The sequence below is a fragment of the Anopheles merus genome, chromosome 2R (genome assembly GCF_017562075.2).
Source record: "Anopheles merus strain MAF chromosome 2R, AmerM5.1, whole genome shotgun sequence".
NCBI lineage: Eukaryota > Metazoa > Arthropoda > Insecta > Diptera > Culicidae > Anopheles > Anopheles merus.
Genome location: NC_054082.1, coordinates 14,081,786 through 14,099,724, shown reverse-complemented (window position 1 = coordinate 14,099,724; position 17,939 = coordinate 14,081,786). Strand labels below are relative to the sequence as shown.

At 51.3% G+C, this 17,939-nt stretch overlaps 1 protein-coding gene across 4 annotated transcripts in view; it reads left to right on the top strand.

Annotated features, from left to right (window-relative positions):
* Window positions 1-17,939, top strand: part of LOC121602743 (tetratricopeptide repeat protein 28) — a 114,539-nt gene that overhangs the window by 76,854 nt on the left and 19,746 nt on the right. The gene's annotated exons all lie outside the window — the stretch shown is intronic.

The following is a 17,939-nucleotide window of genomic DNA, read 5'->3' as shown; positions in this document are numbered from 1 at the left end:
GGCCGCTTAATCATAATGAAGATATCGCAAGTAGACGGTTGTGTTTGTGTGGGATGTGCCCGGGTGCCTTTTTTTTTTTTTTTTTTGTTGTTCCTTGCAGTCCAGAAGGCCCCGAGCGAACATCTGGGGAACGTTGTGCAAGGAATGAAAAACGATGTAAGAAAATTGCTCCCGCCACAATGTGTTACTGTTGCCCGTTGCTGCTGCTGCCGATCGCGAGAAGAGAAAGACTCCCTTCGCGGATAATCTGCTACAATCGCGTACTCCGAACGGGTGTGGCGTGACATGTGTCTTCCTCACCTTCAGCGAAGCTCCGAAAAACGTATGGTCTAAACCCGACCCAGCCGCAGCAGCGGCAACAGCACAAGATGGAGTTGTTGCAACGGATTCGGCATATGCCGATGCAGGAATCTGATGGGAATGTGACAACGATCAGAGAATCGGAGGAACCACCACCACTCGAAGCCCCCTTCCCCTCAGCTTTGATATACAGTTATTATCTGTCGAACTAATTGAAATTCCTCGGGCATCAACTGTCCCAGTGCGAAGGGTGGGAAGGTGGGCACGACCACCAGGTGCCAAACGGTGCCCTCGTGCCCCTGCCGACACTCAAAGAACGGGTGGCACCGTACGCGGATAATTATTGCGAACGTATCCCGCCACCACCACCACCACCGTATCACATTCAGTTGCGGCAAACGTATGCTGTTTCGGATAAAAGATTTCAACGCTGCCAGCGGCGAGGAACGCGTGCGATGAAGAATGCACCGCAGCCCTTTTTTAAATGCACGGCAGTGCCTCAGTATAGCAGTATGCGGGTTAGTGCTTCCGATATTTTACATGAAGCTCTGTGTTTAATCCTTGAAACAGGGATTTTTTTTGTATCTGTATAGTTATAACAATTGTGCTGGTTGGATTTTCCTTTAGCTTCCGACGTACTCTACCATTACGGTGGTGCGTGGTGAACGAAAAAGGTGTTAAATTATGCCCGCTCGAGACCCTTTTCCGTGGGACTTTTCCATCCCGTTTTTCTTCGTGCAGCTCAATCTTGACCCGGGGTGTGTGTGTGTGTGGAATGCGGAGCAAATTCTTCGCTCCGCGTACAATGTATTGGCACGCAGGAAGAACCGCAGGAATGGCATTTGCCCCTAAGAAGGTGAAGCAGATGATGATGATGATGATGATGATGCGTACGAATCGTGATTGTCGATGATTGCTAGCGTCACTGCACCTTCTCTCCCATCGCCGCTTGCTCCATCGGCAGCGATCGGGCACGATCGAGCGTTATTTAATTGCCACCCAGCGATAGTTCAATCACCGCCACTGGCCACTGCACTTTGATTGCCCTTTGCAATCCGCTGCCCGGGAGCCGGGTAATTGCCGTCCGGATCAGCCACCAAATACACCCGACCCTCGTGGCTGTGGATAAAACCCGCTCAACCATGGTCAGCGCAGGCAAATGATGGATCATAATTGTGTGGCAGCAGCAAATGCAGTCGGCAAAATCGGGCCTACGATTTTGTGCAATAAAACAAGGTGCATCGGGATCGAAAGCATTCCAGCAGCAGCTCTGGACGCTCTCACCGTCCAGCGCGATTAAAGAAGTTCCGATCTGGGACTCTCTCTCTCTCTCCCGCCGTCGCCACTGGGAAGTGCAATAACCTCCTGCTCTGCGGACAACCGTTAACGAAATCATCACCCGTTTAGATTGGGCGCATTGTGTTTGCGCTAGCGCCGACCGACGACGGGCGGACTCTTTTGGCGGCTCTTTTTCGCCGCCCGGCCTCACCGTAGCCCGAATGGCTTTATCTTGATGTAGAACGATCTTGCCCCGACAATCGACATTCGCTGCTCCCGCCATCCCGAACAGGTGATTAAAGCGCAATCGTTCTTACAGTTTGCCACGGTTTTCATCGCAATTGCGCATTGCCGTTGCGCGATGCACCACCATGCGATAATCGGCTCCAGAAACATAACCACCAAACGGAACGGTGGATCCGATAGTCACCACTCAGCTCGTGTCTCGTCGCCCAGCAAAGTGCACCAAAAGCACCGCATCTTTTGTACCTGTGGTTTGTGTGTGTGTGTGTGCCTTCGATAATTGACAGATCGTTATCAACCGATTGGGAGGTCGGTGGATTGTTCCCCGGTTTGTTTCCGGGCAAGGGCAATCGCACAAATCAATTGCACTTTGAATTGAAATTTCTATTCAGCGATCGAATTTATAACGCTACAAATTAGCTTTTCCATTTCGACCGGAAAAAGAACCCTCTTTTTGCGGGTCGGGGTATTCAACCTGCACAACGAGTTGCGGTAAATAAAATTGCAACATTCCTCGCTGTCGTTCGACGACAGGCTGCCGCAACCGTTGCCTCTCGACACATTGTTCTGCTCCCCACCATCGGTCGTCTAATCGAGAGCAGCACCGAAATCGCGCGTTCAAGCTGTCGCTGCCTGATTTATCGCTCCCTACTCCGGTGCTTAGAATTGTCAACCGATCGTCCAGATCGTCGAACAGCCACGCAGCCTGACAGCCTGACTTGATTTATTCGGTCAAACAATTGTCAGCGTAGCGTAGGTACGGACGAAAACAATAGACTCGAGACTTGGGGAGCGCAAGCGACGAACCTCCCACCGAGCGAAACGGTTTAACTACTCCACTTTAACAACAAGGACGATAAAACATAAGTACAAACGCGCATCGTTACCCCCTTGCCAGCGCAACGTTGGTGGCATTGGTTCGATCAGTACTGCTGCTTCTCGGGCAGCTTCTCGCAAATAAAGCACCTGAAGCTGATGGTAAAACCAAGGTGTTGACGCTTCTAAGTGTACTACCGTACCTTACCCACCACCACCAGCTTGAGCAGCCCGATTCGCACTGCACCTGCCACCCGGTGTTAACGATGCACCCGGTCCACTGCCGGTCGTAAAACTTTATTGTCCCATAACTAACCGCTGCAAGATGCTGCATGAAGATGTTGCATTGTCCGCGCTGCCTGGCTCATTATGACTCGGCAGCTGTACACCATCACCCCCAGTCAAAGGTGTTACTATCAGCCTCGGGTTGCGTTGCGATAGCCAGCGAATAAATCTTCCACAATCAGTGAGAAAGCTTGCCGATTGAGTAGTGTGCGTGGAACAAAGTACGAGCGGCAGGCTGAAGGCGCATAAAACATAATGTTACCCCGCCAATAACCCATCAATTAGATATATTTTCAATTAAAAATGCATTTATCATAAAGCTAATCCAGCGTGAAATAATTCCTTCTCAAGCCGCCAAGAGTGCTGCGTTGCGATTTGATTCGCTTTGCCTTTCGACCCAGCTGCCGTGTGTGTGCGGTGGTTGAGTGCCGTAACGGAGGTTAGTAGGCGCTGTACTTAGAGACGGCTTATCGTTAAACTCGTTGAAGGCTTCGGAGCTCATCCGTTGCGCGGGAACACACGAAGATGCGCTGATGGAAGGCAAATGGGTTACGGCTCTGCACCTCACACCGGTACATTATCGATCCACCCAAGACTGAGCCGCAGCACTTGATAAACTTGAGCAGTCAAAACTGATCGAAATGCAAGTTGTGCAAGTATTGAACAATTTTATGGCACATTTTCTTGATACGCATGCTGCTCTGTGTACTTAATATGTCCCAAAAAATAAAAGTAAAGTTTACCATCATTTTATTTAGATTCGATTCACCTATCGCTTGAATCTTTATCCTTTCGGGCACACCACACAAACAACTCTCCAAAGATAACACGAGCCCGTTCGCCTTCGAACTGTAAACAGCTGCCATCCGCCACCGCAAATTCCTAATAATACTCGTAACAAATAGCCATTGCCTCGGTAAAGAACACACCAATCCAATCGCTCGCCTAACCTACCATTTCGAACTAGCATCAGGCTCCTTCAGCGAGCTTCCCGTCTTTTTCCTGCTCCCCCCCGTCCCCCTGAACTCGCAACGAAATACGCAAGCGCACAAAACAACGATCCCCACCGAACGTCACGACGGTGAACGGTTTGATGCAGTGTGATGGACACCGCCGGGCTGCGTTTTTCTGCAATCATCATGCATCCGTACAGCGCCCCGATCGTCCGTGTTCGCACTGGGATCGCTTTCTTCAGCCCATCACACTCTCTTCACACCCGGCCCGGAGGAGCAGGAGGATGAGGCCAACCAGCCAACCTCTGCCTGCGGAATGTTGATGGACATACAATTATAAAATAAATCGATAAAAATAGTGCCTTTATTTACGTCTGCTCACGACGCTCTTGCCCCTCAACGCCGGGCCCCACCGCGGGCACCAGGGAGAAGAACAGAGTGTTGAGACCGTATCTGAAAGCATTCGTCCGACGTTCATCATTCGTTCAAGTGCAGTGCAAGAGGAGGGTGGAGCTGGGGAACGGCCGCAAAGCAGGATTTATACTCAGTGCAGTCAAAGCAATAAATTTGATAAGCTTGAGAAATTAATAACTAATGCACTGTTTGTTGTGCCCTGAGCCCTTTTTCAACGGGCTAGGCTTCCAGGCAGGCTGGCGAACGATGAAAGATGATGATCCAATGATGACACCATTACACGTTTCCTTCTCGCTCGCTCGTGCGACTGGCCATCCTCGGCAGGCGCAACCCGCCAGCTCGTAAATGGGCTTGCATCGATCGCTCGATTATCAATGTGGTCTACACAGTAATGGTCGCCACTGCTGCTGGCCGCCGCATTTTGACACAAGATTTACACAAACCGCCCGTCAATGACAATCGGCCGTTGGATGAAGTCGTACCAGGGTTTAGAAAAATGTCTTCCTTTCGATCGCAAACGAGTGGAAATAAATCGCCATCACCCAAACCGATTGATGCAAACCCGGCAGAGCAATCTAGATCTTTGCGTCGTTAAAGTTTACGAGTTAGCCGCCCTTTTTGAGCCCGAGTCTTTTTACGTCTGCTCAAGCATGAGGTTTTATGCTAATACATCTCTTTGTCGATCGTTATGATTGTCCCTTGAAAAGGGGGGGACAAATAAAATTCTGCACCGATTGGTTTTTTTTTTTTTTTTGTACGAATTTTCTGACCACTCTCAAGAGACTTCAATGCGCGGCAAGGAATGGAGTTGTTGCGAGCGGCTCGGACAGATGAGTATAATACCCTCATAAAGCATTCTTAAGTGACACACACATCTACGCTTATCATCCGCCTGCTCTCTCCCTCCCACTCCCTCTCTATATCTGTTAGATATGACACTTGTCTGCGTGTGCATTAGAGGGCATTTCCACTCCCTAGGGGCACCGGATTATGATCTTCGCGATAGGAACGGAATGGACAACGCTTGCATTCTTCATCTCCGCGCCACTTTGCTCACCTTCGTTAGGTGCTCGGAGCTACAGAACCTCTCCGCCGAAGGCATTGTTTATTAGACCAGTGCGGGGGGGGAGGGAGGAAAAGGCTCATTAGAGTGCACCGGTGTTGTTTTATGCGGCTTTATCTCGGTTCTGCAAGCCCGCCGCACCCATTCTACCGCATCGGACGAAAATCGATTCGCTTTGGTTGAAGGTGCGGAAAATTCATTAGTGTCAGCGCTCAGCCTCATCTCAACGTCGGTGGGGCAGTCAACCGTCACGGGACTGGGAAGGGAAGGGTTGAGATGTAAAAGAACAGAAAGGGGTGTTTGTGGGGCGGCGGCAGAGATAACCCATTGTTTAGTGAACAAGCGCGAGCACATTTACACGAGAGCCGTGGTCCTTGTTGGCTGGCTGGCTGGTGCGGGTATCGCTGTATCGCTCGACGAAATCTCGGGTGAAACTTGTCACCCGAGCGGTGGGCTTTGGAGGGCTGGGCTGGAACGAAACACCTCGCTCCCCAACACCTCGGGCCACCTTGTGCTCGTTCTTCGGGCAGATGTTTCCGCATTGGTAGATTACTCCTTTGAAATGTCGATCACAAGCGGTAGCGCTGGAAAACGGTGACACGAAGGAAGATTGGTGTGTCAGCCAACCCGACCCGGGGCATGGGACAGGAAATACGTACGCCAGCAACACCGATGCACGATGCCTTCGTCCCTCCATTACGCTTCTGCGGACCCCGAGCAGGTTGAAGCCAATCGAACAGGTACGGGCGCGCGCGCGCGCGCTCGTACACCATTCGGGACGAAGGATCAGTGATAAGTTCCTGACAGCTGGCATGCACTTACGCGATGGAAAGCTCCTCCCTCTCACACACATCCAATGCTCTCCCCCACATTTGAGTTTGTGTTTTCATTTACAGCCCCCGCGGACAGCCCGCCGATCGTTCGTCACCCTTTTAGCTCCCGTTTTTGTTTTTGTTCTTTTGCTTCTCGCCCAGCAAAGGTGATCGAACTCGAAAGCACCAGCTGTGTTGCGCTGGCCCTGTTTTGCGCCCTGCGGCAGTGAAAGAATGACAAAACGTTCGGGGGTGTCTTCATCGCACACCGGGCCTTGGCGGAATGTCGACCCTTTTTCGGTTGCGATCCGGCCGCATCGATACGGTCCCTTGTCTTCCCGCGATAGTGTTATGACAGCGATGATTGACACTTTGAGCGTACGAGCATCAAACTCGGCTTGGCTCGGTTCGCGGCCCCGGGGCGGCTCGATTTTCCATTCCACGCGCTAAGCATCGATGGCAGTCGACGGCGATTAGTGTGCGATACGGTGACGTACTGGTGGGGCCCAAGTATATTGACGCGTGAATGCCGGAGCGTTGGGCTGCATTCAAGTGTCACCTTGACCATTTCCGTCCGACCATCCCCATATCGAGTGTGGACGCGATCTTCCGCCTGCGATGGGTTTATCTTGACGAACGCATCTCGAGCTGCCCAGGCGGGAATGTTCTAAATGCAATGTAGCTACCGTAACCGTTGTACGGGACTTAATTTGTTTCAGAAGCGCTACCTTTCAAGTAGCTAGCTTTATTTATTTTTAACTCTTTTTTAATTACTGAAATAGCCTGATCTACTTGAAGCCTACCAGTGATTGTTTCTTAGAAGGATCTAGGTTGATTATCTAGTAGATCCCAACCCAAAACAAAGTAATAAGAAAGGTACTTAACTTTCCTAACTAAGCGAATAATGATGTAACTTGAAAGTACTAAAAAGCGTTTATTAAAGATAAAGGACATTGCAGTAACTACTCCAGAGCACAGGCGTAGCTTTACCTGTTTGCCATTACTTTATCTACTTGTTTTACTTTATTTGCATGCTGCTCAAACTGCAGCGCCGTGCCGCTTTATCTATCAGCCGTGTTCCCTTTGAAACGATTGCAATGAATTCGTTCCAATTTGTAGGTCAACTGAACAGCTCAATAATGTTTTCTCCCATTTGCTTTCTCTTCCGCACTCCGCAGGTAAGCCCGATCGATTCGTCCCGCCGCACTATCGATGTCGTATATTCTACCCCGGTACGCGTAAGTGCAACATAACTCCTGCCGGCCTGCCAAAGTTCAACGGGACCTTAACGGAGTTTGCTTGTCCGCGGGAAGTGAGTCATCCCATAAAACCCGCGGTCCCGGGTCCAACCGCAACGTGACGTCCCGTCTGTGGGTGATGCTAACCGTTGAAAGAAAAAAAAACACACACACACACAAAAACCTACACAACCCCGATAACAGAATTCCTGCGTGCAAGGAAGGAAGAGGAACAGACCGGTGCTTTCTTCCCGGATGCTTCGCCGGGCGGACAAAACAAATATTTCGAGGCAGTTCTCGCCCACCCTGTCCCCTGGCCGCGTACTCGGGTGATCCCTGGAGTTGATTCGCCAAATCTTTGCCAGCACACAGAACAAAAAAACAAACAAACAAACAAACGTGTGAAGTGCTTTTCGTTGTGCACCCGTCGATTGCAGGGTAATTTTCCATTTCCGCACACCAAACACTTTTGGTTCGGTGTATCCTCTCCCACCGACAGGCAGCAGCAGCCCCACGTTGGCGAGGATCGCATGGTGCTGCCATGTGTGTTGTTACTTCTGTTTGAAACAGCTTTTCGCATTTCGCCATGTTTTGCTATTTATGTGAAGTGGTTTAAAGCGGACCGGGCAGATAAAGTTTGCAGCCGGCCGAAGACATCCTGCACCCGCCCGAAATGCCCGAAGAATCTACGGGTGTGGTGTAGCCAACACTATCGGGAATGGAATTTCCGATGCAGAACATACATAACCTCACATTACGTAATTTACACATCGTCCCTAGTGGCAGAATGTAAGAATCGTCCTTTACCTGGCCATCTCCGGGAACGAGTGACGAGCACGTGCACTCGGTGTACTATTAGTTGGGTTTCCAGTTCGCACGATTGCCAGCTGTTGTCGGACGAACGATTTACACGCTGGGATAAGCGACGAACCCTCCTGGTTTTTGTCCGTGGTTTCGCACTTGCAAAGCTTCCGGGGGAGGAAATGTATTCGATGCACCCACCTTGTGTGTGTGCACTATCCCACTGCAAGGGAACCTCACCCCGTAGCCAAATGGCGCTTTGTTTTCGGGACGAACCAAAAAAAAAAAAACAAACCCACCAACACCGAAACCGTTTGCGGAGGGAGTCGCATAGCTTGGAGAGTATTCGCTCTACGTTTTTCAGCAAAGGGGAATGTAATTTTCGTATCTTGTTAACCACACCACGCTGGCTTTCGGTTGCATGTGGCGTGCGGTGGTGGGAACCAACGACGAGGGGGAACGGTTTATGTAGCAAAGTAAAACACCACTCACTCACACGCGCAGAAAAAGGGGAGCAGAATGCAGAAGGAGCCCGCGCACCGTAGAAGATGCAGCCGGTCAGTAACGATTCGAGCCGAGCCACACTCGGGGTCTAGGTGGTAATTATTTGCAATTTAAGAAACACCACCACCAAAACGGCTTAAACTTACCACCGTGTACACAGAACACAAAGGCAAGCGAGAGAGAGAAAGAGAGAGAGAGAGAGAGAGAGAGAGAGAGAGAGAGAGAGAGAGAGAGAGAGAGGGAGAGACGGAGCGTGCATCGTGGAGGATGGAAAGAACGCGCGATTTGCGATTCTTTTGCTAGCAAACGCGCGGAAGGATTGCTTTCGCGGTTAACTGGTTTGCATCGCATCGGGGTACCAGGGAGAACCGGGGCACCGGGACCAGATCGTGACGGACCGGTGAATGACGCGTTCGGGAGACGGATCGTGCGAAACGTTCTTCAGGTTGTGGGGTGATTTTTCTTGTTTGGTCTGTTTTTTTTTACTTTTTCTTAAAGAAAATGCAAGAATAATGCATTCTTAGCTACACATCTGTAACGCAAGCGCTTCCAACTCAAGGGGCAGCAAGCAGTATTTGAAACTCTTTTGAATGAATGTTTCAGCATCTTTGCTAAATGTTTCAATAGACCACGCTTGAAGGCACGAGAAACGCTTGACCAAACGCTCATTTCCTTCGCCAGCAGTTTCCGTGGCCGGCGAATACGAATACCATCATCGCGGGCTCGGGTGATGATAGCGGATCGGTTACCCAGGTGACACATATTAATCACACCAATGCCCTCCCTGGGATTGAGGGCCAGCCAAACGTATCGCACTCCATTAGCCAACATTTGGAGATGATCTCCGGTGCTAGTTAGTTTAGAAATTAACAAAATGATCGCATTAGTCAGCCTTTTCGCTATGTTGCGAAATTGGACCCGCGCCGGCTGCGTGCCTCTTCCATGCCATACGCACACACACATACACTCGAGTGATGTCACTAGATTGCAAAAGGATGAAATTAATCTATGCCTTAGACATAGATCACATCACAGCGAAAGAAGAAAACAAACGGCCATGTTAGCTTTCAACGGCGATTAATTATCCACACGCAAGCTCTCCTTCGCTTGGGATGACGCTCACACACGCTCACAACGTGCGGCTTGTTTACTTCGGTGCGAGCTCCAGCTTCCAGGATTCCAAACTTTCAGCTCAGCTTCTTTACATAATTCACATCACCCAATTCTCCACCAAAGCAGCGCGTTCCACGTGCGCGCCGGCGGGCAATCTTTCTCCCCGGTTGTAATTAATCTACACCGTGTCGCTCTTCCGTTCGCTTTCTGACTAGCACACACACACACACACAGCTATTGGTTGGGTGGCCACCTCTGCCACCTCCGCGGTCAGTTTGCTTTTGTGATGCGAACCCTGCTCACGATAAATTTTAATCTGTATCTAATCTAATCCGATCGTCGAACCCCGCCCGCGCGTCGTCGTCGCTTGATCGGACGCGCAGCTCTTCTTTCGCGCGTTCCTTACTTTCGGCGTGAGAGTCATTCATTTTTGGGTTTTCCTTCCAGCCTTTTTTTTTGTTAATCACGAAAGGAAGAAACACGACCTGCAAAGGACGTTTGCAGCATCTGTGTGCTGTCGTTATTCGGTTCGGGTGGTCCCGCCACCTTCAGCGAAGGGGGGAGAGGGTAGGCGGGTTTGCGCAAACGGTTGCGACGATGCGTGCAGCATGTTTCGCATTTCGCGGCCCCGAATGCACGAATGCAAGCGTTCCGGTTGGTGCTGGGGCAGTCGCGGGCAGCGCAAACACGCTACCTACAGCACAGCCAGCACCAGATAAGAACATCTCCCCTCGTGTACGTCCCGCGTGAGGGTGATGAAACCTCCCCGGGGCGGCTCCGGCTGTTGGTGTTGATTTTACAGCATCACAACAGATGTAGCTGTTTGTAGCGAAATGGCTTCCGCCTGCAGCAGCAGCAGCAGCAGCAGCACCAGAAGCAGGCATAATAATTCAACAAATTCGGCGTACCAAATATCGCTGCTGTCAGCCACCACGACCCGGTTCTCTCTTTCTCTCTCCCTCACTCTCGTTCAAGATGCTGCGCTGCTTGCAATTAAAATAAATGTGATATCAAATCAGATTGCGGTCCCGCCGCACGAAGAGAAAGGTCGTTGCTACAGATATTTGAATAAAAATAATGCAAACAGGCAACCGAAACCACCGCCATCCCGACGAACTCTGCCCTATTTCAGTGGGCCGTTCCCAAAAAAAAAAACGCAAGGTGCGAAAAACAGCAAGCTAAAGTTTGGGGATAAAAATTGTGACGATTTTATCTCGATACGGCGGCGGCGGTGACGATGATGATGACGATCGTCAGCTACGAGTGCTTATGTGGCGGGCGCGATCAGCTTTCGGCATGCACAATTGCATGCGCCACGGTGTATCCTTCTTCTGCTGTCCTTCCCCTGAGGGAATATGGCTACCGCGCTACACACTGCGCTGCTACGGGGAGCAACAATAACGCTCGCTCATATACGCGCAGTCCAAACTGGAGGATAATGAGATGTGTTTTCGTTCACCATCATCGCGCCACGGTGATGGAGATACGGGCACAAGATAAGGAAGCTGCAGATAATGCAGAATAACAAACACGAAAAGTGGCAACAGTAAGAAGGAAAAGGAAGTGTATTATGCAAAAACACCACGACGAGGAGCTGCGGTTGTGCGTGTTAACGGCCGAGCTTCGGAAAGTGTAATCGCGGTTGTAATCGTTTCTCTCGGGTGAAATAAAACCAAACATAAAAAAAGAACCACCGCACACACACACAAGCACACGCAGCTAGCAAGCAAGAAGTGGAGGGAATGAAAAAGGACGCCGCGTGTTAGCACATCGCAAGCGGAAGCATCGCTTCGGGCATTCGCAAAACAGTCGAGCATCATTGATGAATGTAATGGTTTAATAATGGATCGTCCGCCTCATTCCCTCAACCCCGCCGGGATAAATTCAACATCGACAGAACCACGTGCCCACCGGTACATATGCGAGCGGATTCATACCGTTCCGATACGCATCCAGGGACGGTTCCGTTCTCATCCCGCCGAAATCGATTCGACGTTTCCATGCTCGACGCGCGCGTGTGCTAATTGCGCGCGCACATTCGCTCTCGGCTCGGCTCGGCTCGGCTCAGCTCGACCCGCATAATAGCGTACAATTCCTGGCCAATTAAATACGACTACGTAGTATGGGGCCCAGAATATTAATTTAATTATCATGCCCGATACGGTTTTAATCTCGCGCGCTCGTAATTATTTAAATGTGGCGACGGTTTGCAGCTACAGGGAGTGGGTTAGGCATTCCCCGAGCAAGCGACGAACACCATCCTCCCGCGGGTAAGTGCCGTGGTAATTGAAAATTGATTACTGTCCGGCTCGGTGGTTGAAGAATTTGCCATTTTTGCCAGCCACGGAAAACAGGGTCAGCTACTACAGCACACTCCAGTCGAAATTCTTCCCCTCTTCCAACAACGAACAAAAAAAACCATTACTATCCAAAACGGATCCCGAAAGCGGGCCCCGCGTTGATCGGTTAAAGCGTGTACCGTACCGAGCGCTGCTGCCTTCGCCGGCGCAACACGCGAACGCACGTCATTGCGTTGCTTCCACAAAATTATACACCTCTGTGTGGTACATCTAATGATTTTTTTTTGTGTTCGCTTCTAACCGAGCCACCGGCTCGGCTAGCTAAAGCCCTCTCGGGCTGTCCCGGTCGTCCAGCGCTGGAAGATAAATTATCAAAATTGCTTAGTAAATAACGATTACGCGCGGTTTAGGAGGGTGGGGAGGGGACATTCGAAGGCATCATGTACACCGGGAAGAAGGTGGCCGAAATCCACAGCAAGCGGGCTCGACAGCAGTAACAGGCAGCAAGGCAAGCTAACGGTAGGACGACCGGATAAATTAACGACACGTTGGTGTGCGCCACTAACACGCGCATTCGCACCTTCCTACGGCGCGCGGCATGAACACAGCAGCGCGCAGAGCCGGTGGGAACTTTCGTGTGGTGGTGGTGCAATTAAGGAAAATGACAAATTTCACGGTGGGAAAATTGTTTGAAGCGAATATCAATATTGCACACTGACGGGAAGAGCCGATCAGTTCGCGAAGCTTCAGACATTCGAGCCACTAAATGCAGGATAGAATTAAGGGCCATTTGAGGTTCAAGTTTGCTTGAAATTGCCACTGAGATCTACCATTGGGACCGTGATTTAGCAAAATCAATACGACAGAAAGACACAACTCATAAACATATCCTGCAGTTAACCTATTTCTTTTTGCTGTTTTGCTTTTTGTCTTTTGCGGCTGCGACAGGCAAAGAAACGTATTACAATGTATTGAACCAATTGGCTCAGCCCATCCATCCATGGTCCATCATCTTTCTCATCATCCATTCCCGCCCCGACTGTAGAGTGGGAAACCAACCGCTCCGCTCTGGCCTCCGCCTCCTTCGCTCTAAGTGAAAATCTATAATTTTGTTAAAAAGCGATTTTTCTTCTCGCGTTGTGCGTTTTCGATCGATTTGCACAACAGGCCTCCCACTTTCTTCCACCCTCCCCTCCCCCCCTCCCACCGCTTCTTATTACGCAGATGGACAGGTGGTGTGTGTATAAGCATCATTCCCAAGACTGGGTGCACTCCGCCCGGTTGGTTCGTTTGCAGCGATACGACAATGGCCCGTCCGTTCGTGCGGTACGCGAGGTCACAGTGATGGTGCGAGCGAACCAGGGTCGGGTGTCGGGACAGAAATGTGGCGGTGTTGCCCCGGCCGGGCCACAATGTATATGATTATCATAATTGCTGCGTCCCGCGTCCGCGTGCCGGGTTGCCGAAATTCGATACGCTTGATTGGTTTAATAGATTTTTAGACGGGTGAAATTCTGCTGCCCGAACACCCCGGTCCGCCCCGGTGCTGCTGTTTTGTGGTGGCGGCGAGCGGAGGAAGCTTTGCAGCGAACGTTTTGGAGTTTATGAAAGTGAGAGAATTGGCAATTTTGGCCACCATCGATCTACAAGGGGGGAAACCGCTGAAGTGATTGAACGATTCGCCAAAGGAAGCAGCGGTAACGTTTCTCCCACCGAGCGAACGCGGTTGATTCATTTCGCTTACACTGTTGGCAGAAACGCTAAACGGGTTCAGATGTTGCACGACGCTGGGAGAAAGGTTCACAGACACGTTGCAAAGACATCTGTCAAGTGGAAGCTACCTCCAGCTGATTTGGTTGATAAACTTTGCATCGATTTTCTTCTTGATGCTTTCTAGCTCTCTATAATCGAACAGTTAAACTTGAATGTGTTGCAGGAATGTATAAAGTATACCATCGCGATAATACACCCAACCATCGGCCACATTCCATCGGTCGATTAAAAACTCACTCCCCACCCACAAATCTTCCTTATCGCATCACCTACGCGACCCTTCCCGGATCGTGCAATTACCAGCGCTCTAATTAGCTCTGTCCGCTCCGGGTCGTCCCGTTCGCGAATCCGTTTTCCCAGAACTGTTGCACCGACTGCAGTGCCTAGGTGCTCCCTAATCGTGCCCATCGTTACGCCGGCCACTGAACCTCACCCTGCTACCCAGTGTGTGCGCAGCAGGCCCAACTGGGGCTCCGGCGGGACCGGCGGTCGATCGGGAAATGCAGCAAATGAGTGATTGGGATGGACAACGGTGGGATTTTACCTTCGCAGCTCTCGAGAACACCACCGCACCGCCAATCGCCATCGCCCAAATCGTGATCATTCGGAAGTGACCATTGAAATCCCCGGCAACGGGAAGCTGGTGAAAGATGATCGCTGCGCGCGCTCGCCCCGGCCTGATCAAATCCAACCTTCCAACCAAACCCCCGAGACGTTCGGCGGATGGGTCAGTAGTATTGGTAGTAGTGGTAGTAGTCAGTCGGTAAATTAGAGCACGACCACCCAGCCCCACCGCTTCGTCGACGTCAGCGCTTTCGGCGCGGCACAAGGGAACTCCCGGCGGACAGCGCAAGAAAAAAAAGCTTGCCCCCCCCCCCCCCTTCATCCCGGTGTCTATAATTCATCGCTCTTTTTAAAGACAGTCTTTACCGGTTTTCAACGCAAACGCGCCCTGCTCAGGGCACTGCGATTGCTCGTGTAGGGGCGAGCGGGGTGAAGAGGGTGCGCTCGTCTAGTTAGGATGCCCCGCTCCCGGGGAATGACCCGGCAGCCCGACAGCGCACGAACTTTACACGCCCCCACGACGGGCGGATCGTGGGCACGCGCTTCTATTACACCGCGCACTGTTTTGTTGTGTGTGTGTGTGTGTGTGTGTGTGTGTGTGTTTTTTTCTGCGTCAGCAAAAGTCCTTCCCTGGGAGGATTCCGCTTGCGATCCCCACCCCTTCCTGCCAACTGTTACACTTCCCAACAATAAATCATTCCACTGCGCCTAGTAGCTTAACAAGCGCACCAAGAGAGCGGGGAGCATTTTGTGTGTTTGGCGGGGGCGAATGGCAGAATGGGGAATGGTGAAAGGAAGATCCCGCTCCCATCACGACCAGCGGCTGCAAAGGGCGGCCGGACCGTTGGGCTAATGCGAAACCACCAGGTACGGTACCACCCGTGCGGCCATCGTTAGGCGATCGCGCTTGCGGCGCTGCAGCTTTTGCTTCCCAAACACTCCTGAGAGTTCGAGCTCAGCCTGGGGAAGGGAAGCAAGGAAGGTCAGAGCCCAAACCTAGACAGCGCCCTAGGACCGTGATCGTGAGCACACCCCCTCTCCCGATGCCGAGCGAACGACCATCGATGCCAAATATAAAACCAAAACCACGCCGTATAGGTTAACCGAGAGAGCGTCGAAATGCCTCCGTTCGCACAACCGGACATGGCCAAACCCGGTGCGATACACCTCTCCCACTATGAGTGTGCTTTGTGTGGTGTGTTGGTGTGCAGAGTTAATTTGAATAAAACTCATCCTGGAGCACCCGGTGTGTTGACCCAGTTGACCCGGGTCGCGTGGTTTGCGAGGCGGACAGTCCCTACATCTAACGCGCGCAATCTAACATCCAATTAAGCCCATTAAGTAAAGACACTTTAGGGGCCGTTTAGAGCCGTAGCCTTTTTCCCCATTTCGAAGCTCTCTCTCTTTCCCTTTCTCTCTCTCTCTCTCTCTCTCTCTCTCTCTCTCTCTCTCTCTCTTTCTCTCCCGGACCCACGGAAAAAGGGTGGACGAGAAAAAAAGGTGCATAAACACACATAAAACCAACCCGAATGGATGGTGAAGATCGTGAAAATGTGCATACAATCCCAGTTAACCCCGAATGTCACGGGCGGCCAAAACAAGTAGGCGAAGGTTTCGGCGAAGTGTTACGCGCGTGAAAATGGCATCGCAGGCTAACACACGTTTAGCCCAGGAAACGGTGGGCGGTTAGATGCTTGTTTTAAACCATGCGTTGCCTTTGATTTGATTTCATATGCACACTGCACACTCATTGGTGAACGAATTAACTCTAAACCTGAGGCGACTGCTTCTTCGCACGCCTCGCAGCACAGGCTTTGAACGGTACAAAGTTCAAGACTCTCAACCTACCACCTACCATAGTGCCCTGTTTACCTCCAATAGAGCGTTGAATGGACATTTCATCTGCATTGTAGCACAGAAGAGATTACTTGCAACATTCTTGCGCCTGATGGAGATCCTGATGGACGACAAACCTGTCGGATGGCGGGACGGGAGGGGGGTTAGGAACAAATCATATGTTACACGCCCGATATTGATGATCGAGTTTGAACATTCCATTCCATCCATGCCATTTCGGCTCCAATTCATCCCACGCCGGACGGGCAAGACATTTGCATGCAAGATTGGCTGGGGTTAACCAGGGAGTTCGTGCAATGAGCATCGTCAGCATCGTCACCGCTCTTCTAAACTAGCCACCCACCCCGCTCTAATGCTCGTCCAGAACTCGTTTGATTTCAAGCCACGCACCCGACGACCACACTCGGGATGGGGACGAGCTACGCATGATAAATGAATTACATCTCCCCCCGCTATGACCTCTCTCAGATATGTGGCAGGAAAGTGATTCCGCGTGCGTCTCCGGAGGCCGGGGGCTGTCAAACGGCGGTATTAAAAATGTGGTTCGCTTCATCGTCCCGTCCAGGCGCGTGTGTTCAGGCGATTCAGGCTGATCGTTCGGTGAAGATTAGCCCCCCCCCCCCCCGTGTAATGGATGTTGGTATGTCGATGATGAGCCGTGGCGGGTCGTGTTTTTATTGCTACTTTGTAGCACAGTGTGCGGCAAGGGAACCATAGCCCCAAAGGGCAGTCTGTTGCGCTAGCTGCGTTACAAACAAATGTCACGAAAGAAGGCCTGGAACGAATCTTTAGCAGAGCGTTATCGCTTCTACAAAAGTCAACAAAAGTCACAATTGTCACCGTGGCGTACATCAAAAGTTCGATTCCCACAGCACAGCACAGGTGCCCGCTTAATGCACGGTGCGCAAAAGGGAACCGATCAGAAAGCGAAGCTTAATTACCACCCAGCGCTTACGCTGGCGGAAGAATGCTTCCAATTTTTTAATTGCCTCCCTATTCCCCCCCCCCCCCCCCCCGCCATGGCTAGAGGACTTGAGTAGGACGAGGGAGGGGGGGGGATAGGCAGAAAAGCGAGCAAACGCAACACATTAGGAAAGACAGCAAGTGTAGCAAGTCCAACCACCATCGTCGTCGTCGTCGTCGTCGTCGTCGTCGTCATGATCGCGATCGTCATCATCATTTTCAACTTGCGGCGGTAAGATGACACGGCGGAACCCTTTGGGAACTATTAGTGCACACTAATGATTTCGGGAAAACGTTGACCGTTCCCGCTACGGCCACAGTACACACACACACCCGCCACCGTTCAGCCCGGTCGCCCCCGTTCCAGGCGCCAAAGTGTGTCACTTGATCGGAGCGCATCCTCAATTTAAACTCGCCACAGCTTGCGCCACAGCCCGGTGACCGAACCACGCGCACTCGCTACGGCTTGTCTCTAGCCCTCGTGATGGTTTTCCCACACACGCGCGCGCACACCAGCCGCCAGACCGGTGTCTTAGAACGCAGTGCGCCACCCTACCGCCACCATACTCTGTGCAAGTAAAAATGTAGGGCTGAAAAAAATGGTTCAATTAATGGTACACATTAATAGATTAATTCGAAACCGGTCCTCGTTCCACCGGAAT